The sequence below is a fragment of the Centruroides sculpturatus genome, unplaced genomic scaffold (genome assembly GCF_000671375.1).
Source record: "Centruroides sculpturatus isolate CEXI.00-Female unplaced genomic scaffold, Cexi_2.0 scaffold216, whole genome shotgun sequence".
Classification (NCBI taxonomy): domain Eukaryota; kingdom Metazoa; phylum Arthropoda; class Arachnida; order Scorpiones; family Buthidae; genus Centruroides; species Centruroides sculpturatus.
Genome location: NW_019386955.1, coordinates 260,680 through 286,749, shown reverse-complemented (window position 1 = coordinate 286,749; position 26,070 = coordinate 260,680). Strand labels below are relative to the sequence as shown.

At 22.9% G+C, this 26,070-nt stretch overlaps 1 protein-coding gene across 7 annotated transcripts in view; it reads right to left on the bottom strand.

Moving 5' to 3' along the window:
• LOC111615968 (NGFI-A-binding protein 1-like) overlaps positions 1 to 26,070 on the bottom strand; it is a 296,726-nt gene that overhangs the window by 204,929 nt on the left and 65,727 nt on the right. The window contains exon 1 of one of the 7 annotated variants that reach the window (XM_023357405.1): positions 1,014 to 1,172. The exons of 1 other annotated variant lie outside the window; for it this stretch is intronic. The gene's annotated coding sequence lies outside the window, so the exon portion shown is untranslated. Of the gene's footprint in view, positions 1 to 545; positions 612 to 696; positions 944 to 1,013; positions 1,173 to 26,070 lie in introns of those variants that run through there. 5 more of the 7 variants (XM_023357401.1, XM_023357404.1, XM_023357402.1 and 2 more) reach the window with 5 other exon arrangements.

Below are 26,070 nucleotides of genomic sequence, written 5' to 3'. Positions count from 1 at the left end.
TTTTCCTCTTTTGAATTAACTCTAAAATTTTTTCTCGCAGCAGCTGCCAAGTAATTCCACTATGGAATCTTTTCCTATTCGAATCTAATTAAACAATTCCGTGTAGCCTAATATTAAATAAATTTAAGCCGAGAGTTAATGAAAATAACTTCTCTAATTTTATTTTACAAATAAAAATGCACAGTGAAAAACTCCTGAAGTTCTCATGTATCATTTATCCGAACTATATAAAACAGCCTACATGATTGGAACTTATTAATAAAAAAATAAAATTCTTATATTACAATTAAATTTTTAAGGTAAATATTTAAAAAAATAATAATAATAAAATCGAAATTACTCATGCGTACAGTTTAGTGAAGATGATAAAAAATCATTTTAAGAGAAATGTATATTTTAAAAATAAACAAATAAATCCTTTCTTATTCTCGGTGATAAATAAAGATATGGGAAATAAAGCGTAAAGGATGAGCATGATCAGAAAAAGTTCGAACGGACAAGTAAAAGTGCCGGAGAAGCGACCTGCTATTGACGCAGGAACTTACGCTTTCATCGGTGCACGCTTTACTCTTCGATGGCCAGCACGGCCTGCTTGAGCAGCACACAAAACAGCCAACACATAACACCACAACAGCTCGACATATTGCACCACTCTAACTAATACTATTCAGTGATAACTAAGGCAAAGTAACATACTAGTTGTCCTCCGAACGACGATAGGTCCACACCTGTCTCCCGTATCGCTGGCGCCGCTGGCTGACTCAGCAACATCTCCCGACTGACTGACTGAAGGACTGATAGCCGCTCACTACATACTGTGCATACAGCACATCAGCACCGCACACCGACATGCACGGCGGGAAGGAACATCTCCCGCTTCTGCAACTAGAGGGCGCAATCTACACGCTTTCGGTTTCCTAACCCAGTCTCTCGACATGTTTCGTTTTTGCCCTTTTTCCCTAACGTGAAAAACATGCAATTCTTTTCAGACAAGGTTCTTTTCGCACACTTACCGTGTTTGTTGCTATATTGAACGATCGGCCGAACGATGCTTCGTACTCTCAACCGTTCTCTGATATTGTTGGAGCTTCTCTTCGATTTAACCCGTCCCCAGAATACGGCAAGGGTGGGGAAAGTGAGTGTTATCTTGCCGCTGTCCGTATATGGGGGAAAGAGACGTCACGTCACTGCGTATATCTCGGTTCTGATTGGTTGCCTCACCCCACGTGTTGGGTGTTACTCCTAGGTAGAGTAGCTAATGACGTAGCTCACCCGAAGGGCGGGGGCAAGAACTAGCTCGTGCATCGCCACCCAAGCAACTAGAGTAGTGTGTTGGATGCGGATGGATCCTTTGGGAAACGGGGAACCAATCGTAGCTCCCAAATGAAGATAGACAGAGCGGTGAAAAAAGCAACCCTGGGTAAGGGGATGAAATGTTTTTTTCACCCTCGGTGAGTTGTAAAAAATATATTTCATTGTTGCTATTGATTGACAACAATGAAACCTGTTCCCGAAAAAATCACAACAGGAGCGTACGCTGCACTTTTTAGGCTACTAAAAAACTTGCTCTTTTCATACTTGATTTGCTCTATTATTATCGAGCAACAACTATTTTATCGAGAGCTATTATTCTATTATATTTATGAACATATATTTTTTTACATTTAATTACATACTTATACAAAAAATGAGCAAAATAAAGATAATCCTTTTAATTTTTTATGAAAGCATTATTACATTCCTATTGAAATATCACGTATTTTTTATTTATTGAGCTACTACATATCCAAAACTTTAATATAAATTTTAGTTCTTATTAATTAGATCATTTCCAATTTCTGAAAACAAATAACAAATAAAATAAAAAAATAAATATATGAATATCTTTCAAAAAAATTTATACACATTTTAACATGATCTTATGTTATAACTTAATTATTGTAACTATTTTGTTATGAGGCAGCTCTGAGCAGGTTTAGACGTTGATAAATTTTACTAATAAAGTACTGTAGTCATATATAATCTAATGCTTTGAGATTATTTGTTAATGCTATTAAAAAGCATATGAAGTCTATCGAAAGTCACATATGAATAAAATAAATAAAAATTTAATTATATTAAAATAGATCATCTTCAATGTTATATGAAATAAAATATAGAGAAATATTATTAATATATTTTTAAATTTTAAAATAATTTATAGTTCATTTAAACCAGTCAATAAAAGCAAATTATGTAAGTTTCTATACAAACAACTACTAGGAAAATATAATATACTGTAATTGGTCTGTGAATAAGCCAATCTATTAAATTTTTTCTTATCTGGTCTATAATATATTGCATTCTTGCAAACATTAAATAAATTAAACTTTATTTGAATTTTTTAAACTAATATTAAAACAGGCCTATAGGCCTACTTCATAAAATTTGAATAAAATTAAAGACTATAACTATAAAAGCATATATTTATTTTTTAAATGTAGCTTGTAAATTAATTTACATATTGTAATTGATTATTAAGTTCAAATGATTTATTTATATCAATGCAGTCATAATATATATGTATATATTTTTTTATATTTTACTATTTTAAATAAATAATCGGTTGAAGTGTCTGGAGTGAAAATTTGCAAAATTTATGCAGCTATGTTAAAAAATTTTAATTTATAAATTTTAATATTCTACTTTAAATCTGTTTATATTAAGAAATTTATAGATTAGCCTCTAATTTACTCTTTTAAATTATAAATATATCCTAAATTTCCATTGAATAATGTATTCAAAAGAACAGAAGAGATAAGAAAATTTTCTTCGATTAAAATATCATTTTAATAAATATAATATGGGTTAATATTGTTTTCATTATAGATCTAGACTTATAGTTTAAATAAAATTTTAAATTTTATTGATTATTAATTGTAGTCTATCATACTTAGTATAAAAAAGTTATTATTATAAACTGCTATAACTTGAACTACTTAAGATATGAATGAGTTATATGAAGTCGAACGAATTTACTTATTATATGAATAAACTGCTTTTAATCCTTATAGTTTTATAAACTATTAATTTTATTAAATTTTTAGCTGCATGTGTTAGGCTAAAACAAATTTTAAACCAAATTTTTGAATGCAGTAAGCAAAAGTGAAATAGTCTATATTAAAATACACATTTACCTTTATCATGATTTAAAATTACTTTATTAGGCCTTTCAATCTAAACAAAATTTCTCTCTCTGAACTTGACTGATTAGTCATTACTTTCATGAGACTAAATTATAAAATAAATTATAGAGTTTATCTAAGAAAGCTATTTTTTAAAATATGTTTATCTACTGTATATACTTGTTAAATTTATGTCTATTGTAATAAAAATATTAAGTTTCGAGCTAATATTTACGTTAATTTTTAAAATTTACTTAGATCTAAAAGCTTCAATTATTTTATTATAGGCCTATTATATTTCTATAGTTTCTATAATGAAATATAATGCATTGAATAATTAATATTTTATTTATCAAATAAAAATTTCTTATAGTAAATATATGTTAATATTCTTCTACATTATTTGTAATTAAAATGATTAAATCTGTGACTCTAAAATAACTGGAAATTGCAGTTAAACTACAGATTAAAATATTATATTTTTATTGAATAAGTATAACTTAATGATAGATATGATATTGCGATATATTATATTGAAGACATTTTAATATTAGGCAACAATATATATAAATAAAAAACAAATATCAGAATAAACATAAATAAAACAAGTACTGTACATCAATATGTAAAATAATTAAATAAAGCAATTAATAGATAGATCTAAAAAAATTTTTAATATTAGAAAATAGAAAGATTCATAACATAATATCTTGAAATATGGAATATAATTATTTCTGGACATATTGCAGGTACGAAAAAGTAACATTATTTTTTTTAAATATATTTATATTTGTTAATTTAACGTAATAAAAATTTTAATAGCTATATGCTTACCTAGATACATTTTAAACTACAATTTCTACATAAATAAAATAATAAAGTTCATAATTATTCATTTTTATATTAATTTTGTAATATGATTGTTCTATAAGGATGATTTCTAAAGAAAACGGCTATATAGCCTATATATATATATATATAGCCTATACATTGTATTTGCAAATACTCCATATTTTGTTAAAGCACTAAATAAATTTCATTATTTTGGAGAGAAATTAATATAGTCTATTGTTTTTAAAAATGATAATATGAATTAGTTCATATTATAACATTTCTTACTTTACACAAAACAATAATTCTGAATTCACTTTATATAAATTTAAATAAATAAAATTTCACTGTTAGCCCTAATTAATTATTAATTTTATAACATAATATTAATAGAATATACATTTTTTATTTTACTTTTGGATTTATATCATTTATCTTACAATATTTTATGCATTGTTATAGATTTTAATATTAAATAATAATAGTCATTAAATTTATTTATAAAAAATATAGTATAAGTCTGTTTTACATTGAGATTTTGTGCGTGTTTTATATGTTGATTCCATATTTCATAGCTTAATAAGAATATCAATGCCTAGCAAGATAAAGAAAATCACTAAAAGAATATATTAATTTTTATTTCATTATGAAAATTATTTGTTAATTTTTATTATTATACAGTAATGCTTCAGATATACAAATTGCCATGTTAGTTTTAGTTTTAAAAATTTAGTTTTTTAAGTATTAGCCTATATATAGCAAGCTATTATTAATATAATTGTGTATTTTTAAGTATTTAATGGATATTTTTCATTTTCTATATCTGGATCTGAGATTTTTCTTTTTATTAAATACATTGTTGTCTTTAAAATTTTGATTTATTTAAGTTGATGTTAAATTCTTATAATTCTGGAGTGGTTCTAAATATTTGAATATTTTGTATTTAAAAAATAAAAATAAAAATTCATAAATATATATAAATTTTATATATAAACAATATTTTATCAGTTTAGTATGTAAGATGTCTACTAGGACTTATTTTATTTACAGGACTTATATATACCGGTGACCCGGTTTTATCGCCCTCCTACTATTACTTGAACCATATACATCTTACATACTAAACTGTATAATAAAAGCACAGAGGTATGTGAATCAATATTTTATCAGTTTAAAATAATATAATGTTATATATAGTAGTATTAAAAGTTAAATGTTATGGAATAACACGTTTTAACTTCACAAAATTTGTCTTTCCATTAATATCTGTCTTATTAAAATAAAAAAATCCAAACAAAACTTTGAATACAACTAAATATTCTCGTTTCTTATGGATTGGTAAGCTTATATTATATTTTACTATCTGAATAATGAAAATAAATTATAGTGTATGCATATTCTAATTAACGCTAAAAATATCGGCAGATCCGTAAACATATTCTTAATTAAAACAAATTCCAAAAAGAGACCTGAATTTCTTAGGTGGCACATCTGAAATCTGTGATCAATATTCCATTAATAACATAACCTATATGAACCCAAGTCGCCATAATTTATTTTCATGTTCTGGAAAACTTAAACCTAAACAATAAATAAAATTAATAAATTCTGATATCGGAGTTTATGCTCAAGAGTGACATGGGGACTACTCGCTGGAATATGTGATGCTATCCAGATGCCTGATGGAAGAGGAATTATTCTAGAATCAAATTAGTCTATTGAACAAATTATAATTGGTATCTCTTATCAAATATCTAAAACTTTATCTTATTTTCCTATAATGATACTTAATGAATAATATTCTTAAAAATATCTTTTAACTAGATCTGTGGGGACTCTCTTATAATATTTTAGAATTAGTTTAATAAATTAAGATCACCATTCCATTATAATTATTGTTAGTTTATTTATTCGAATTTATAAAAGCCAACAATGTTTCTTACGTTATATTTACGGATGTAAAATGTAAAATGATTTTAAACTAATTTAATAAAATAAATCGTTCTCTTCATTGAAGATACAACACTATTTTAATAAGCCACAAGCTTTGGTATCATCTATATTTATAAAAATTATTTAATAAATTAAAGTAAATAAAATAAAACTAATAATAATCTAAAATCTAAAAGAAATGCTTAGATTTAACTTAGCACAAAGGCACATTAAAGCATTCAATTAGCAAAACTGAATATTAAATATAAAATTATGATATATCTAACGTATCTAAATGAAAAAAGGCACAAATTTAGTGTATTACATAAATCAATAAATTTATATTGAAAATCTACACATTAATTAATTTCTTTATATAGATTTTATATTTATAGAAATTGTTCTTTAATGTCATAAAGTAAGATAAGTCTAAGTTAATAAAGTAACTATTGCGTTATTTGTAAGACACTAGTAAGTTCAAAAACAGATATATTCATTATAAAACAATGTTATACTAATATCAGATAATCTGAATATTTCTCATATGCTTTCTTTACAATATTAACAATTTGGTCAATTATTTTAATTGCGTTAAACTTGCTTTTAGGAAACTTTAAATGGTTTTGTTATTTACTCAAGCTCTGTATAATGCGATATTTAGTTACTTTTCTATGTTGATTCAAAGCACTCGTTTTGGTTAATGTAGATCATAAATGAGACATTTAAGGAATAAATTGACACTTTGCCAATATTTGACCATCTATGTCAAGATTGTATCTTTAGGATTTTCATTTCTATATGCCGTAAATCACCCGAATTATTCACATACTTATGTATAGATGTTTTCATTTATATCAATTATAATAGAAAGATATTTTATTGTGTAAAAATATCAAAAATATTAAAGGATATCTTAATACAAATATAATATAATTTGTTATATAAAACATTAAGAATGAAAAAGCTATGTGCTTTTCGTTTATTAAAATTATATTTATTTGTTTCAGTAAAATTATCTTTTTAACTGAAATAATATTTATATAGGCCTAAATGATTAATCTAAATTATTTGTAATTTATTTAATTTTATAAAAGTTAACTTTTATACATTCGAATAATTTCGCCATATAATATTTCATCAAGATGTAGACATAAGTTAAATATATACATTTGTATTATATATAAGGATACTAAAAGTACAGTACAGATGACGAAGAAATGTAATAAGGAAATAAAATATAATTTTTTACACAAGTAAAGGAATTAAACTAAATTAAAGTTAATACATTATATTAGATTCTTCTATTGTAGTGATAAATTTGAAAGTATAGTAACGATGATAACCAAACTCAAAAACATTTTAAAAAATAAAATAACTTGGATTTCAAGATTTCTAAAAACAAATTTTAAAATTTATAACATAGATTCGGAATATGAAGTGAATTATCTACAACAATGTAATACTCAAAGCTGGATAAAAAATCTTAAAATTGAATTAATTTTAAATTTAAGTTGTATTAAAGATAATGATAATCACTTTTTACAATAAGGTTAATAAAAATTATTTTTTCTGAATTATTATTATTATTGTATAAGTTCGACGAATTCGATTTATTAATTTATTGGTATATTATTTTACAGACTTTAGTATTACGAATTATTTTTATAATATGCGTTGTATTTGGTAATTTATGATTTGTAATAAAAATTTAACAATATAGACTTTATAGAGAACACCTGAGTTACCTGAGTCATCATATTAATTAGAATTATTAGTCATTTTGAATAGCATAAATTTTAGAGTGACTTTGAAGCACATCAGATTCCACTTTATTTCATTTTTTTTTTTTTTAATTTTATTTCTAAAATATTCTGCACATGAAAATGAAAATGTTTGAAAATGCTCTATTTTGTTTGTTCGAACATATATATATATACAATGACGACGACTACACAACAAAGAGAAAAACAAATGAATTAAATTTATATATAAGAATTAATTATAAATGTTGTAATATTAAATTTTCATTAAATTTTATTCTTAAAGCAGTTTTTATAAATAAAATCGAGAGAACAACAACTATAAGAGAAAATGAAAAGTATTACAAGTTTACTTGTATAATGCCATTGGTTAATACTTTTATACAAATAATAAAATGATAGAATTTGTAGATTTTCAATGCTATTATGTTTTAAATAGTACAAAATCTTTAAAACTCATTACTAGTTTTTCAAATTGAATCTTGAGTAGAAACATAATAAATAAATACAAATATAGGCTATAAATCTAGCTGATGATGATAATTTTTGCTATAGTCTGTCATTTATTTCATAATTTTTCTTTTTGAATTAACATTTTCGATTTAAAATAAATGAAATTCTAATTAAATTTAATTAGATTATATAAGTTTGAATTTGAACGTGAATTAGAATAATTTTTTTATTATTATAAATTGAAATTTAATGATAAAATAGACTAACGTATAAATTGAAAATCTATCTAGTTTGAAAATAATGCGATAAATTTTAGCAATACCGTTTTAATTAATATAAAATGTTATTGCTGTAATAAGAGTTTGAACTTATTATTAGAAAAAATGTATAAAACAAGCTTGTATAAAAATAATTTTAACTATTTATTTATATTAAAACATTCGTTATTTTAAAAAAATTCGTAAATATTAGAGAAAATTTTCTTTGTAGGCCTAATTCTTAAAATTCTCTTAATGACAAATAATCTAATAGAATTTATTTTTCTTATTGAGTTGAAACAATTAATATAAGATATAAATAAGAAAAGGAAGGACTTCAGTTTCAAAACTAAGTTATGCATTTCATAAATTAGGTTCTCTTTTAACTCTTAAATAAAAGTAAAATAATTTGTAATATGAATGTACTGTACTTATGAAGAATTCAAAAAAAGTCAGTTTTAAGCAACAATTTAAATTACAACTTTATTGGGTTTTAAATTTAAAAATATATACATGTATATTGTTAAATCTTCAATTGAATCAGTAGAATTAAACTTTATTATATTTCATTCATTAAAGAATATTTCTCAATTTAATATATGTCATCTAAAGCAATAAACACAGATCATTGTATAGGATATTTTTAAATCTAAAAATTATTATTTTTTCGTAAAATTACGGTAGTTTTTCTGTAATTTAAATGATTACATCAATTATTTATATATATTTTGCCTGAATTTACAATTTCAAAGTTTTTGAATTTCTCAGCTATTCATTTTCAAAACCGATTTTGCGTGGAAGAACTTTTTAGATATAACTTAAGTTTTAAAATTATGCTTCTTGAAAAAGTTATTGTATTTATGTCATTCAAAATTTTTGTAATATTTAAATGCCAATGATATGCTATCCTATGGGCTTAAAAGGCAATTGCCTGGAACCCCAACAATAGGAGATCTCAAATCACCTTTTATAATAAAATATTTCCCCCAAAACATTAACTCGAAGAAAAATGTCTGAAGTTAACACTGTACTGTACATGGAGCCTCTTAATTCAAATTTGCCTGGGCCCCATAAAGATATAACACGCCACTGTTAAATGCTCTACTTAATATGCACGATCTTTACTTGATGTCATCTGAATTTTATAATATGAAATTTATTATAATTGAATTTCTTATTGTGTGTATATTTTTCTATATTGAGAAGCCGTCTGATAAAATTTCTTCAGATATTAAATTATTAAAAAGTTCTAATAGTGATTATATTAAACGATGAAGACTATTCAACAAAAATTTTAAAGAAATTTTTTTGTAGAATATAATTGTTCAAACCTATATATTTCTTGTAAAAATTTGTAAAAATTCAAAAGAATAAATTAATAAATTTATAGCCTACATAAAGAGACGTCTGCTATTATTTATTTTCGTGTTTATTCGTCTAATTTATAAATAAAAACACAAATGGAAAGCTTCATATTTTAAATAGATTTCATCAAACAATATTTTAATAGTAATTTTTAGAATCTGATAACTATGATAATTTTTTTTATTTTCAAAATTTTATTAGTTATTTAAAAAATGATTATTGTTAATTCCATCTTATTCTAAAATCTTTAGAATTTCAATCCGAAATTTAAATAAATTAATGCTTTAAGAGTTATTGAATTCATCGTTAAGACTTCAGTTCTTATAGGTTAGTTTTCTTTTGTAGGCCTACATTCAGTTATTACAGAACATGATCAAAGAATTNTTTTTTTTTTTTTTTTTTTTTAATTCTAGTTGATATTTTTAACATAAACGCCATCGAGTTTAAGAGATAAACATTGAACTTTATAGGATGATGTATGAATATTTTGATAAAATTACGACTTATCATAGTTTCACATTAAACTAAAATATTATAAAAATTTATTAAAATATTAAGTAATGAACGTTCTGTTATAAAAAAGAATTAAAAATAGTGTAAAAGAAACGAAATAATAAAGAAATAATTATTTAGGTCGATAATATATAATTATTACATTATTTCTATTCATAGATGTTTTTTCTCGTTTTTTAAAAATCAAAATTAAATGAATAAAATTTGCGCATTTCTAAAACTAGATTGAGTTGAGAAACAGATCTATCAATTTAAAAACAAACTTTTAACCATCACAACTGGACTAGAAGATGATATGTCTGTAACATTATTATTATTAGTAGTAGTATATCAATATTAATAATAATTATTAACAATATCGACTGGACAACATAAATTTGAAATCTATTTTAAAATACTAAACAGTATTCTTATAAATTTTGCTTAATTTATTTTAATTTACGCAAAGAATTTTTAATTTTGGATAATCATAAGGTTTACATTGAGATATAAAACTTTTCGTATAATGAAACGAATTCTGTTACGTTTAGGCCTAAATTTAACAACAAAGATTATCATATAAAAATGGCACAATAGACAAGATTATATAACTTAATTTTATCATCATTTTATTTTAATTTACGAGTATGGTTCGAAATAGCCACTTCATTTCGTACCTTAAATAGCTTTAATTCAAAAAGTGCATGAAAAGAAAAATTTTAAACTTTTTAAGCATTTATTACCTAATATTTAACACATAATTTTATATTCACTACGTTGATAAATTGTTTATTTACTAGCTAAATTTGATTGGATTTATGCAAGGCACCAGCTCATCAGCTTTATAAATAGCCTTTATTTTGTCTATTATGGAAGTGCTTAACGCGCCATGGTTGCAATGGCTGAAGAACAATGCCTAGACTTCAGATAGTCACGAAAAATCACGATTTTAGAATCGAATTCGAATCCGGATCCTCATGACAGAATGAGGATTCCTTAGACTATGCAACCGATATTAATCACACGACACTATCCCGTAATAAAGAACACAATAACAAATTAAAACAAGATCAGAAATAAAAGAAAGAGGAAAAACAATTTTCTTATAAATTTGTTTTAGTCGTATTTTGAAATGAATTGTTTTATTATATAGCAATAACAATAACAAAACCAAAGTTTAAGACTTTCTAATGAGGAAAAAGTATCCTACAATTCAGATCAATAATAAAAATGGATCAAATATTTCAGATATAATAAAAAAAAATTTACCAAAAATGCATATAATAGATATTTAAGCTTATGAACACAAAAATAAAAGCATAATTTATTTTTTGAATTTTATTTGTTGTGTTAGTTTACTGAATCCATTGTAAATCCGCATTTTAAGTTTTATTTTTAAATGACATATTATAAACTAATGTTAATTTTATGATAATTTTAAAATGTAAATATTTCCCTTATTCTAGAATGTTTATTTTATAATGATAATAAATTATGTGATTTATTCTTATAAGGGAGGAAATTAATAATTTATAATTTTTATATGATGTATATTAAAGCATTTTTTATATTTCATTAAGTTGTGACGAGTCATATTTCACTATCACACTAAAATAAATTTGTTTTTTAGTATAAAATTATTTTAATAAAGTTAATTTAAATTAAAAAGAAGTGAAACACTTCTTATAGGGAATTATTTTATACATAAACATAACAATTCGATTATTTTTATTTAAAAATTATCACCGGGAATGTTTGATTTGAAATATTACAACGAATTAAATAGACCTGACTATTAAAAAATAAGACAAATAGCATTTTACATTTTGTTGTTTTTTGTAATACTTGGAGATATTTATTTAGTTTACATACCCTACAAACATATGGCATGGAAACTCAAAATAAAATTTAAAATTTCGAAAATATTACTGAAAATTTATTTAAAATAATTGTAATACATTATACTAGGTTCAATTATTCAAAAGAAAGTATTTATTTAAAAAAAAAACTCTCAATATATGTATCAGTTGTTATACGCAACTTCAATCTTATTAAAAATCAAAAGAACAAATTTTATAAGTATACATATAATTTGTTTATGAAATTCTCTTGTATGAGAAGGACAATAATTACAAATCCGATTTATTGCTTCAGGTCGAAACTCCTAAACAATGCTGTTTTGTTTTTTTTTTTTTTTAATTCTAGTTGATATTTTTAACATAAACGCCATCGAGTTTAAGAGATAAACATTGAACTTTATAGGATGATGTATGAATATTTTGATAAAATTACGACTTATCATAGTTTCACATTAAACTAAAATATTATAAAAATTTATTAAAATATTAAGTAATGAACGTTCTGTTATAAAAAAGAATTAAAAATAGTGTAAAAGAAACGAAATAATAAAGAAATAATTATTTAGGTCGATAATATATAATTATTACATTATTTCTATTCATAGATGTTTTTTCTCGTTTTTTAAAAATCAAAATTAAATGAATAAAATTTGCGCATTTCTAAAACTAGATTGAGTTGAGAAACAGATCTATCAATTTAAAAACAAACTTTTAACCATCACAACTGGACCAATGAGATTGACTTTATAGCTCTTTAAGAAGGAAATACTCAGCTATATCTAAAAGATACCTATTTGAAATGCTTTTGTTTAATTGGAAAAGTTTCTTTTATTGCTCTAAGAATTCCTAGGTTAATAGTGATAATATTCATTGCTTATTCAACAATTTAGCTCTATAATTTAATGCAAAGCAACGTATTTTTCATTTATACACTTTCTTTTATTAGCGCTACTAAAATTACAATTTATAGAATTAAAGTCTTATGATTAATAATTAAGAAAAAAAAATAGGCTGATTTATTTTTTAATACAGTTATTGATTATTAAGTTAAATTTTTTATTGGAATTGAATTCATTCAAGTAAATAAAAATTTATTATATTTTATAATTTATTAATTATATCCCTTCATAAAAATTACGAATTCCGAAAAGAATTCTTTAAACAACTTAATCATATAGGTGATCCGAATTATGGATTTGTAAATAATGTAATAAACCCATTATTTTCTAAGAAATTACATCTGTAGTATTGATACACTTTATTCAGAAATAATTTAAAAAGCAAAATTTGATGCAAAAAATACAAAATAAACATTTTAATATTAGGCTATAAATTTCGAAGTATTCTTTTCGTTTTGCTTAGTATATTAACAGATCAGTTAGCTATACAAAAGAAAACAATAAAGCTATATTCTAAACGGAATGATTATTCTTATTATATGATATAATACTACTTTATTTAAATATATGCAAATTATTTTGATATCGCATAAAAAAATTATAAAAGTATTTTTACACGAAACCATTCTACAAATTTGTTTTAAGCATTTACAAATTTTACTAATGACTTCCTTTTATATAAAATATTTTGTAAAAGTAGAATGATTATTTTAGTACATATTTATTGTCTATATTGATAACATTATGCTTCTAATCGTTCTACATTTGGTCTTTTAATATGAAGAAAATCTTAACTCTAGCAAATCACGTATTGCATATTAATGTATTCAAATAATTATATTAATATTTTTTAATCTAATGAAGTTGTATTCACAAAATATCGAGTATTTTCTGAATATGTTGTTTGAATAGCGTTATAAGCTCTTACTATATAAATAATCAAAAATATGACAAAAAATGTTTATCGGTTTTATCTACATTATAGAATCATTAAGAATTCTACTAATACTTCAATAATTATAAGTACTTCTTAAAATCTATCTTTTATTATTAGGATTATCAATTAACTTTATAAAAAACTTATTAATGAATTCATTTTAACTTCAGGCTCTATTTCTCTTCCACATAAGAAAGAAAACACTCTAAAATAATGTATTTTGTATTAAAAAACGAGCAATAAATTATATATTATGGTCAGTATAATATTTAACTTATAGAAATGAAATTTTATAAATGCATCAGATGCAAAATTCGAAAAAATTCATTATTAATATAATATTAGACAGAATAAAATATTTAAATTATTATAAGACTTATTATTATTTCTATACACTTTCATTTATCATATCCTTAACCGATATTTTTTAACTATAAGTATTGCTTTATTATTTGCATGTTATTTAGACATTTCTGGTATAAAATTATCTTGCAATCAGAAAGCTACAGTATTTTAACGAATACAAATTAAAACAAATAGTTATTCCTTTATTTTAAAAATGATTATACGTACAGTACAAATAATTAATAATTCTGTTGTGAAATATTATCATTAATTGTTTTAATACAGATTATATTCAGCACTAACTTACACTCCATTTTTAAAACTTGATATAGAATATTAAATTCATGGGCATTTGTTTAAATTCCATTGTTGTATACTTTTTATATAAGTATACAGATTTCATATTTTCATTTCAAACTACGTCCTTTCAAATTAGATTTTATCGACGTCATAATATATATAATCACTGTTATATAATTTATCAAATACTTCAAATATACCTTAAAAATGAAGAAAAATATATGTGACCTCATAAAGATTCGGTATATCCGAAAAAATATTTAATATTAAAATTAAAAATTGCTTTTAAATATTTTTAAGATTAAATTTTTAAAATCCTTTCTATCATAAATCGTTAAACAGCATTGACTAAACTGTATCTCTGAGACTTTTTATAATGAATATGTTTATAAAAATGATTAAATAATATCAATTTTAAAATTTTAATATTGGATATTATTAAAGTTAAATGTTGAAAATTAACAATAGTTAGAAATAATTACAGTTTTATTTACTACAAATTTATATTTGTCATCAAATCTAATAAAAAGATATACAATATTTGCCGGCGTATAAGATGCAGCTGATTTTCAGAAGCATTTTTAGGAAAAAATTATACATGATTGAAATAATTATATTATGTATTGATTAAAAACAAATTTAGAGAACTTTTGTGTAAAGCAATTATTTGTTAAGGAAAAAGTGTGGGATTATAACAACGGTTTTAATATTCATCTTCTTTAGAATAAGACAAAAAACTGTTGAAATCTTTTATGTTTAAATAGGGATTATTGCTTTCTTTAATTTGTTGTGGTTACCTATATTTTAAATTTATTACATATTTTATCGAAACCAGACGTGGGATTAAAACATGAAATAAGAAATTCTGTATGATCGAAATCTAACTTAAATTTTAATCTTTGGTGTATAAGACGCACTTTGGTTTTGAGACAAATTTTTAGAGAAAATAAGTACTGTACGTCTTATACGCTGGAAAACATGATACTTTTCTTGTTTACTTCTCTAATACCATTTTTTATTTATTTTTCTATACCCATCTCTAAGTCTCTCTTGCATTCTTTCACTTTAGTATTCAGAATTTATTTTATTAATACTTTAAAACTCACTCCGTATACAATGTATTTCCCAATCAATATATTTTGCATATTATTTTTATCTATCTCTTCTTTACGGCATCTAGCAAATTTATTTTTTTTATCAGTCCTCATACTTATTTAACGTAACATATTTAGGACTGTCAAGTCAAATAATTACTCCTTTATCACCTATATTTTATTTTACAATATATCTTAATAATATAAAAATAGAGACTGTTATCGAGAATAAGATAGATATAAATATAAATTGTAATTGTCTAGGAAGAATAAATTTAAATCGAAAATCGCTTATAGACTATTAATTTTATTATTATGCTATTGAATAATCTTTAATAATTTTGTTTATTTAAAAATATGTAGCTTATTATTTATTTACTGTTATTTTTACGATTATTATTTTCATCGTTTGCAATCAATTTTTACTTTAATAAAATTTTAATTATTTTTATGATTTGTTAAGCTACTATTTTTGATTTCAATGTAGAGTACAGTACTTTATTCATAACTATTATATAGCCTATTTATTTGTATTAAAGCTCGTTTGAATATAAACTCTAAATTTTCATTTTATTTATTTAAAGTTTTAAATCATTGCAAGTCGTTTAAGAAATATCGTTATTGAAAAGATAGGTGAAATTTATTAATTTGAATTGAGTATGAGTCATCGTGAATACATTGATCAAATGAAATTAATTATATTAGACATATAAAGCATCTCTAATGGTTTACATAAAATGTTATTATTATATTAGATATAGACTTATGTCTTCATAATGTTTTCAACGTTATCATTAAGTCTGTATTAGAAAAGAAATACTCGGGTTAATTAATATTTGAGTTAATTCTGTTAACATATCAAGTGTACTGTAAAGTACATTGTTTATGAAAATATTTTTTCCATACACAAACATTTTAAAATCAATGTTTATATCTGAAACGTTAATGTTATCATTTCCTTTCTGTAAGTTTTTATATTGTCACGGAAAGCTAGAAACTTTATTTTCTATTTTCCCTACGCTTGTAAATACTACTTAGGATTTGTATTGCCTTTCACTATACTTTCCCATTCCATCCTTGTCGTGAAGTTGTTATCTTATATAATTACAACTATTATATGAACATTTCTCAACAAATATCGTATTTATTTCATACTTTCTGATTTACCCTATATGCTCAGTACTCTACAGGACCTTCTCTCTTTTTCTTATCCTCTTTGTCCTCGCTCTTCCTTTCTTCAGCCTAGACTCTTAAGTAGGCTCTACTCCCTAATAATATAGAGAGTAAGAAACACAATTTATGTTTTAGATAATAAAACATTCACAAACTAACTTCGGAATAGCTTACAGGTTTTCATTTGTTATTTCAGAATATTTTATAAAATTAAATTCTAATATTATATTTTTAAATGGTATAAATTTATGAATACATTTTTATTAATTTTTTAAAAGTTATCATATACAGTTACGATTATCCGATCCTTTCTATCATAAATCGTTAAACAGCATTGACTAAACTGTATCTCTGAGACTTTTTATAATGAATATGTTTATAAAAATGATTAAATAATATNATTTTTCTATTTATACGTTGTTTATTTTATAAAATGGTTGTTTTCCAAGCAATAAGCATGTTTGTATTTAACTATTTCAAAGTTTTTAAAAATAAATGCAAAAATCTGTTTCATTTCGGAAAAGAAAAGTTTGTTTCTATTCCCTTATCTCACATCTTTATATTTATATTTATTTATATATTTTTAAATAACTTATTTATGATTTTTATATATTTTCTCGGGTAAATTTACATAGCCTTCGAACTTGCCGTTTACATTTTTGAAAAACAAATATTTACAAAGTATTTTCGTTTTAAAAAAACTGTTTTGTTTTCTATTTTCGATAATTAATGATTAATCGATTAATTTAAAATTTTAATACAATATTTAAAATATTTATGAAAGCTATTTTGCACGTTACTTTTTTCCAATTTTATCAAATAGAATTTAGTGATATATAAAAATCTAAGTAGACATTTTATAAGCATAAAATGTTTTCAAATTGAGTTTTATAATTATTCAAAACATTATTTTACTTTACTGAATTAATTTTTGCTGCAATTTTATTCTTTTCTTTTCTTTTTTGCAATTTAAAATGAATTATTACTATTATTAGATTTTTTAAAAAGTGATTCTATATGTGATATATAATCTATGAATTTAATAAATATGAAAAAATTATGACTAAATCAAATAATAATTTACACTATATGCCAATTCGAATATATTCCCATTCTTTCGGATAAATAAAACTATAGCATGTTAAAAAATTGTACGAAATAAAAAAAATATTATTTCATTTTATGTTTGATATTCCGTTTTTAAAAAAATAATTTAATTCAAAAACTTACTATATAATGCTATACTTACACTTGCTTACTAAAGAGCATCATTTTGTCTTCCTGCATTTTATAAATAAATGTACATTTGAAGATTCGAATCATTTAAAGTTGACTTAACGACAAAATTTTAAACTGCTGCACTTTTCTTTCATATAAATAAATAATAGTTTCTATATATTATTTAGACTATTTTAGTTTAGCTAATTTGTCTAATGTGAAGAAGAAAACAAATAAATAGAAAATATTTGATTTTATAATAAATTTATTCTTCAATTTCAAAATTAGTAGAAAAAAATGTTTCCATGCGCAACAGTTTCTTGAAATGCATGATCTTGACACTAAATTGTCGTAATTGAAAAAAGTATAGTAAAAAAGTGTTTAAATTTTTCTTTCGTGCAAAAAGAGTTAAGACAGTCGTCTAAATTTCAATTGTATTATAACAACAAAATCGTATTTCACAATCATATATCTTGTCATATATAGCTAAATTTCCTTAAAATTATATTTATTTTTCTATCTTAAATCAAATCAGAAATTTTATATTGAACTTACCCATTTAATTCTGTTCATTTAATTCATAAAATCTATTTGATATTAAAATTAAGATTATGCATGAAGTAGCATATTTATATCTAAGTAAGGAAGAAAATTTTACAAGAATGATGACTAGATAAATAATATTCAAATTTTCACCTATTTAAACATAATGAAAATACTTCTCACTTACAGAAGTTATCTATCTTCGTTCTTCAAAATCTTCAATTTTCAATTATGTCACAAAACTTTTTAACGATTATGAAAAATATGTTTTCATTGTTTTATATTTTTCTTATAAATTTATATTTTTTATTTAAATATAAAATTATCACTTATTTCAACGCAGATTATAATTTTTTTTAATAAAGCATAATAATAATTTTGCTTTATATTATAAATTTAATATGAAGTGATATATTAATGGTTATTCTATTGAGTAAAATATCTATCTGATACAATTTTTAAATATAATGGAAAAAGTTAAATAGATCTGCACAGTCTCACAGATATGCAGAAGACAATACATAAATTATCCTTTTTCTATGATGCACGTAAAAGATTTCATTTATATTCGTAAGATTCATTGTTTATTGATGTATAAACTGTGATGTATATGTGTAACCTATTTATTACAGATTATACGTTTGATCACGATTTTTCTAGATCATATGTATATTCTGTTTTAATCCATATACAATATATAACATTTTTTATTTTATATATAGACATAGTTTCTTCATTTTGAATACATTTTAATTTGATTTATAAATCAATAGAAAAGATTGGACCGTCGATGATATAAAGAAGAAAGAATTCGCCGATACGTTTGGATGTTAAGAAGAAAAATAAATACGTTTGTAGTTTAAAGATAACATTAATAAAAATATATATTATGTTTTCATTATAGTTACAGTAAATTCAAAGCTGATACCAAACAACAATTGTAAATTCGACCCTAATTCTATTAAGTATATTGGATACTTTAATAGATATATCAAGTATATTCTATTAGATATTTTATATTGAATACAGATAGTATTATATTAGGTACTCTATTCTTTTATTAATCAATTACGTATTTAAACTTATTATTAATTCTAAAAACCTGAAAGATATTGCATTATACAAAAAGGCATAAAATATTAGATATAATATACAAAACTGTAACTTTCTTATTGATATATTGCTTTTAGAAATAATTGTTTGTCAGGATAATTTTTGTTTTTATACAATTTAAAACTTGTTAAAGTCTGGTAAGATTATATATATATATAATGTATAAAAAATGAACAGAAGAATTAAGCATAAGAGAGAACTGTAAAAATAAAATTTTATAAATTAAAATTCTATTTCCTGTATATTATTACAAAATTTGTTTTTTAAATAAATATAGGCTAATTATTAATATAAACATTATAATACATGGTAGATCTTCTTTTCATAATCATACTAAAATAAAATACTGACACTATGTACGAATAAATTATAAAATATTAAGTAGGCTACTCAAATCTAACAAAATTAATAAAAATCTCATATAGATGAAAGCATTTTAAAGCTCTATAAAAATTTAAAAACAAAATATAGAGTTAAATATTATAATAAAACTTAAATTAAAAATACAAATAATTAATGTTTAGAAAATATAAACAAACCAATGAAAGAGATTTGATTCTAATATATTATTCTAAAAATCATTAAATCAATTGAAGATCAATTCCTTAAAGAGAATCTATCTTTTATTTATTGCTAACCATATTAATTTCAAAAATTCTTTATAGTAGCTGCAATTGTTTATCTCATATATTTAATAATAAAAATTTAAAGAAATTATTATCTATATCAAATTTTAAAATTGTGTGTTGAAATTTTTTCACAAATTAAAGAATAAAACCTAAATTATCTTCGCTAAATGCAGCACCATAATCTCTCAAAAATATTAGTAACACAGTATTTTTAATTTTACTTTTCACTTAGCAATATAAAATAACATTAATTGAAAAACTATTAATGAAAAGATCAATCATTTTTGCTACTGCATTAATATTCTTTATTATCTTACATAACTTATTTTTCGCAGTTATGTTTATATTAGATGCAAATATATTTTTTACTTTTTATTATTGTATTAATTGAATATGTCTATGCTGTAATCATTTCTATATTTTATTTTTACAATTGTTGTATACAGGAAGCCTACATGCTTATAATTGTTGCAATTCTACACATGATGATGCCACTTTTTCTCATACTATCTTAATCGAGAAAGTTCAAAATTTATTGTATTTTTACTAACTATGAATCAAATATGCAAAGAAAGTAACATTTAAAATAGACGTTTTAGTAGATTTTTCAAATAATAATAATAATAGTAATTAACCGATTTAATTTAAAATTACTTTATTTCATCTAGAACACATGTTCCATTTGCAATTCAAATATCTTTGAGCGTTGGTAATATTTATATATCACATGTATTAGCCTATTTTTAATAGCTTCAACTATAAATGTCTTCTTGTTTATTTCTTTCCACAAATATAATTAATTATCTTTGATTCTTTATGCATAAACAAGAAGTCCTCCTATCTTCTTGCATATGTTGATATGTATCTTAGATTAACATTCTTTCTATGAAATAAACTTTTATGAATTTATATACATATATTTTATACTTACAATATTTTTACATTTTACAATTTATTTTTATGTTATGACTATCATAATTGTAGACTCAATTAAAATCGTTTAAATTATTATTATATTTAATTTATTATTGTATAATGTAATGTAAACTAATGTTACATGAATATATTAGGTTTCTGGTATGTTAAGATTTATATCTAAATTATAAGTTATTGTTTAAAATAAAATACTTAACTAGTTACCAAATAAAATATAAGTAGATTGTTTATTTTCAATAATTCATTTAAGAGTATATTTTAATTATTTATTGTAAAGAGTTTTCAGCGTTTTTAACAGAAATTTTCCCCTTCTGTCAATATTGTTAAATTATTCACGCCATCGTAAATAAAACATAAAGAATTGAAAGACAAACATTTTTCGAAGATGTACAGACAAGTAAAACAATGTAAAATTAGTAAATATAATGAAAACTTTGTATCTCAGAATAAAATATTATTTTGTTATCTATTATCCATATACTTCTCAGATGTAAGTTGAAAATTTATTATCTATTCTTATATTTTAAGAAGCAAGGCAGTATTTATGTTTAATACTTCATGAGTTGATAAATATACATAAGTTATCATATAGTCAGAAATTTATAATTCAAATTCAAATTTAAATTTTTATTTTGGTTTAAATATTATAGAACAAAAATATATATCGATATACGTTAACTCATAGGCTCACTGAATATTATGGCTAAAAATTTTTTTTTACAGAAGCCTTCCATCAGAGTCGAACAGGCAACACTTCGACCAGGAAATAAATACCAAATATAGGCATGCATATATATATATATATATCATCATCATCATCATCATCATCATCATTATCATCATCATCCGGATGGCCGAGGCATCACCCTACCGCACGAGCATCATTCCAATATGAAGTCTTGGTAGTCCACGGCTAAAATTTACGATCAGTTATTTTTACATTAGAAATTGCAATATGCACATCGTGAAGAGCTGAATATCTGTTCATATGGACCATATCATGGAATGAATTAGAATAAGACTTAAATTTAATATAATAGACAGCGCTTATATTTTGTTTACTAATTTATTTTTCTCAAGTAAAATATAACGTATATTAAAATAAAGACCAGAAATATTTCAGTAGACCAGTCCACCACTGCTCTTCATAAAAACAAATAAAAAAAAATACTCTTCAGATGACTAAAAACAAAAGCAAGTTCTATTATGCTATTGACTGTATTTATATATATATATATATATATATATATTTTTTTTTAAGTTCTGCAATAAAAGTATTTTATTAATAACCGTTTTTTATTTAGAATAATTCTTGATTTTCTTTAGATTATTACCAGTTAACTTCCAGCATTTTAGCGCTTGCCAGATTGAGGAAGACGACCATACAGTCAGTTTCAGTGTGAGAATAAGAAGTGGTGGTCTGTAATCTTGTTATAGTATCCTGTACAAATTTTTTATCTTAAATAAAGAATAGATGTAGTTATCTTGATTTTGAAGACTTTTGTATCTATAACAGAAAAATATTAATTGTTTCACATAGTTAATTAATAAGATGATGTAAGTTGATTATTTCAATAGACTGTGAATGAGAATAAGATAAATAATGGATTATTAGCATTTTAGATCGTTAGAGATCTAGAATCAACAATTTATGTGAATATATATGCTATAATATATATATATATATATGTTTCCTCCATAAAGTGACATGCAAAAATGTAATCTGATGAATGAGAGATTATTGCAAAATCGAATAATTATGAATAATGAATAATTAAAACGCCTGTAAAAAATAATTTAACATATAAAAGATGATAATTTAAAATATCAAAGACTTTTTGAAATTCTTCAAGATAAACATTTTATATTTTTGTAATAAAACCGATGATCGAAAGATAGTTTACGAAGTCCGATGATATAAAAACTCAACTTATTTTTATAAAAATTATTATAAATTTATTATCACAAGAATTATGAAAAATTTATATTAAAAGTTTAAAAAAAAAATCTTGTCAAAATTTGAATCAAATTGTAATAAATTCATTCAAAACTTTATTCCAAAAAAAGAATATCTCTTAGAGAACGTGTTCTATAAAAAGTTTTACATTTTTCTTGAATTATTTCTTAATATTATAATACAATATTTTCTAATAATACCTGTTTTATATTGCGTATAAATTTACTAAGTAACAAATTATTAATAATTACGTAGGAGTAATTAATAATATAAATCAGCTTCGAATTAAATATATAAATTTATAAGTAAGACACGTTATATTCATAATAATATGCACATAATTATTATATTTTAAGATTTAAGACGTCTCGAGTTTATATTTTTTAATGTGTTAATCATCTTTTGTATACAAATTATAATTCGTGTTTTTTTTTCTTTTTTTTAATAAACTTCGTTTACAAATTTTAAATTTAAGTTATATTTATTTTTTCCGAAATTATAATTTACAATAATTTAATAAAATTATTACTTAGTAACTAAATAAGGTAGGGGAAAATACCGTGTTGTAAGTCGGTTACGTACATTTATATTCATACTATCATAGAATACAACCGTGCTGTATGTTTAATCGCAATAACGATCTATAAGGGACTAAATATAGACCTATACCGAGTCCTTTAGAGAACATTATTACGATTAAACGTTTCGAAAATTAGACTGCGAATCTTGCATTTGTCTGATAACAGATGTGAAATAATAATTATAAATGCAGTAGAAAAAAACAATAATTACATAACATTTTATATGTGGATAAATGTAAAAAAAAATATATATATATATATATATGTATAATCTTTCGCATTTCAATGGTTATTGAATTAATTAAATTCTTAAAATAGTGTTTTTTCAGATATAATTTTAATTGAAGTATTTTTTATTAATTTTGCATTTTATATTTGAATAAAAATCGTTTCCAATTAAGTTTATCCGTATGCAAAGACGATATTACTCTTGGTCAACAAGATTTTTTTTTTTTTAAAGTTCTATTATTTATATTTGAAAATACAAAATACTCTGACTACTCATGCTATACTTATGATACTAACTTTTACCTTACTATTTACTAAATACTAACTCAACTACATCCATTAAATGCATTCTTAGATTATGTCATAATTTGTTAGCTTCTTTCTTCATTTTTGCAAGGAAAAAAATCGAAAGTTATATAATTTATTCTCAAAGTAGTTATCAATCGCAAACAGTCTGCCAATCATATATTGGAATTAAAAGTATAAATTAATAATCAAAAGAAAATTCGGTGTGTTAAGTGGTTTAGAATCTAAAAGTGCATTTAGTGAATGTAGTTGAGTTATAATTAAGTATTCAAAAGATACTTTCAACTATCAATAATAGCACTTTGATTAAAATCTTGCTGGTGAAGATGTAATATCATCTTTGAATAAGACGAAATTTTGTAGTTAATTCAATTTTAAAAGATTTTAGAAAGATAATTTGGCATTTATAACATTTATGTGAAGTTTAACAGTATTCTGTACAGTACATTAAGAGATTAATATTTTAAAATGTACAATATACTGAGAATATTATTTTATATTTTTTAATTAATAAATTCGTCAGAATGATTAAATAAACCTGCCTTTACAGAATTGTAAAAAATAAACTTCTATTTAAAAGGAAAAATTATCCGAGAGGTCAAAATCAGAAATTTTGTATTATAGACTGATATTAAAAGAATATAATAATGTCAAAAAATTTATGAAAGAGTTAGTAGTGCCATAAAATAATCTTAGATAACAATAGTTTCAGTTTAAAAAGAAACAGGCCTAAATAATTCATGTTTTCTATATCTATAAATCAATTGAAAATATATGAATTTATTGAGCATGTAAACATTAAATTCCGGAAACAGACGGATTCTTTGTATTCTGAAATGTTCATCCGATAAATTTCTTTAATTGATATTAACCGAAAATATTAGAATCTTTTTATAGCTAGAAATGATTGTAAACATGAAATAAATTTTCATGAAATAATCAGGAGAGTGAGAATATATACATATAGCCTAAATTTTTATAAATAAATATTACAAAAATATATTATATTATTGTATAATATATATTTACACATTTTAGATGTGTACGAAAAATAATAGGTTAGTGAAGTGTGGATATGAACACAGATAGGGCCGTCGATAGCTTGTAGTGGTCCCGGAGTAGATCGGGTCCCTTTAGCCTTTCGTTTTTTTAACAAATGAAAAACGTAGAAGGTTTCCTTATTAATAAAAAGCAATCGTGAAGCTTTTATTTTCTGTTACTAAAATAGCGTTAATTTTATAGAGAGTGTAATTACTACGGACTCTTAAATTTTCTCTGGACCCGGAAAAAATCCCCGGTTTTCCTTCTCGACGACCCTAAGCACAGAAACATAGCATGGATTTGCAGAATTCTGAGGCAAGATATATATAAACATTGTACTGTACACGCATACACACACACACACACACACACACACACATACATATATAGGCTATATATATATATATATATATATATTTTTTAAGAATTTTAGTAAAAAACTAAGGTTTATATTCCCCGTAGGCGGCAGATGCACTTGTCACATTTAAAAGCAAAAACCTGTTATTTCAGCCTGTTATCCAGAACAAGAACTTGCATTAGTCCCAGATGCACTTCTCTTTTCCTTTGACAACTAAGTTGACGTAAAAAGATTAAAACAATGTGCAAAGAAATATTTTTCTTTTTTCTCTAAACTTCTATAAAGCACGTTTACTACTA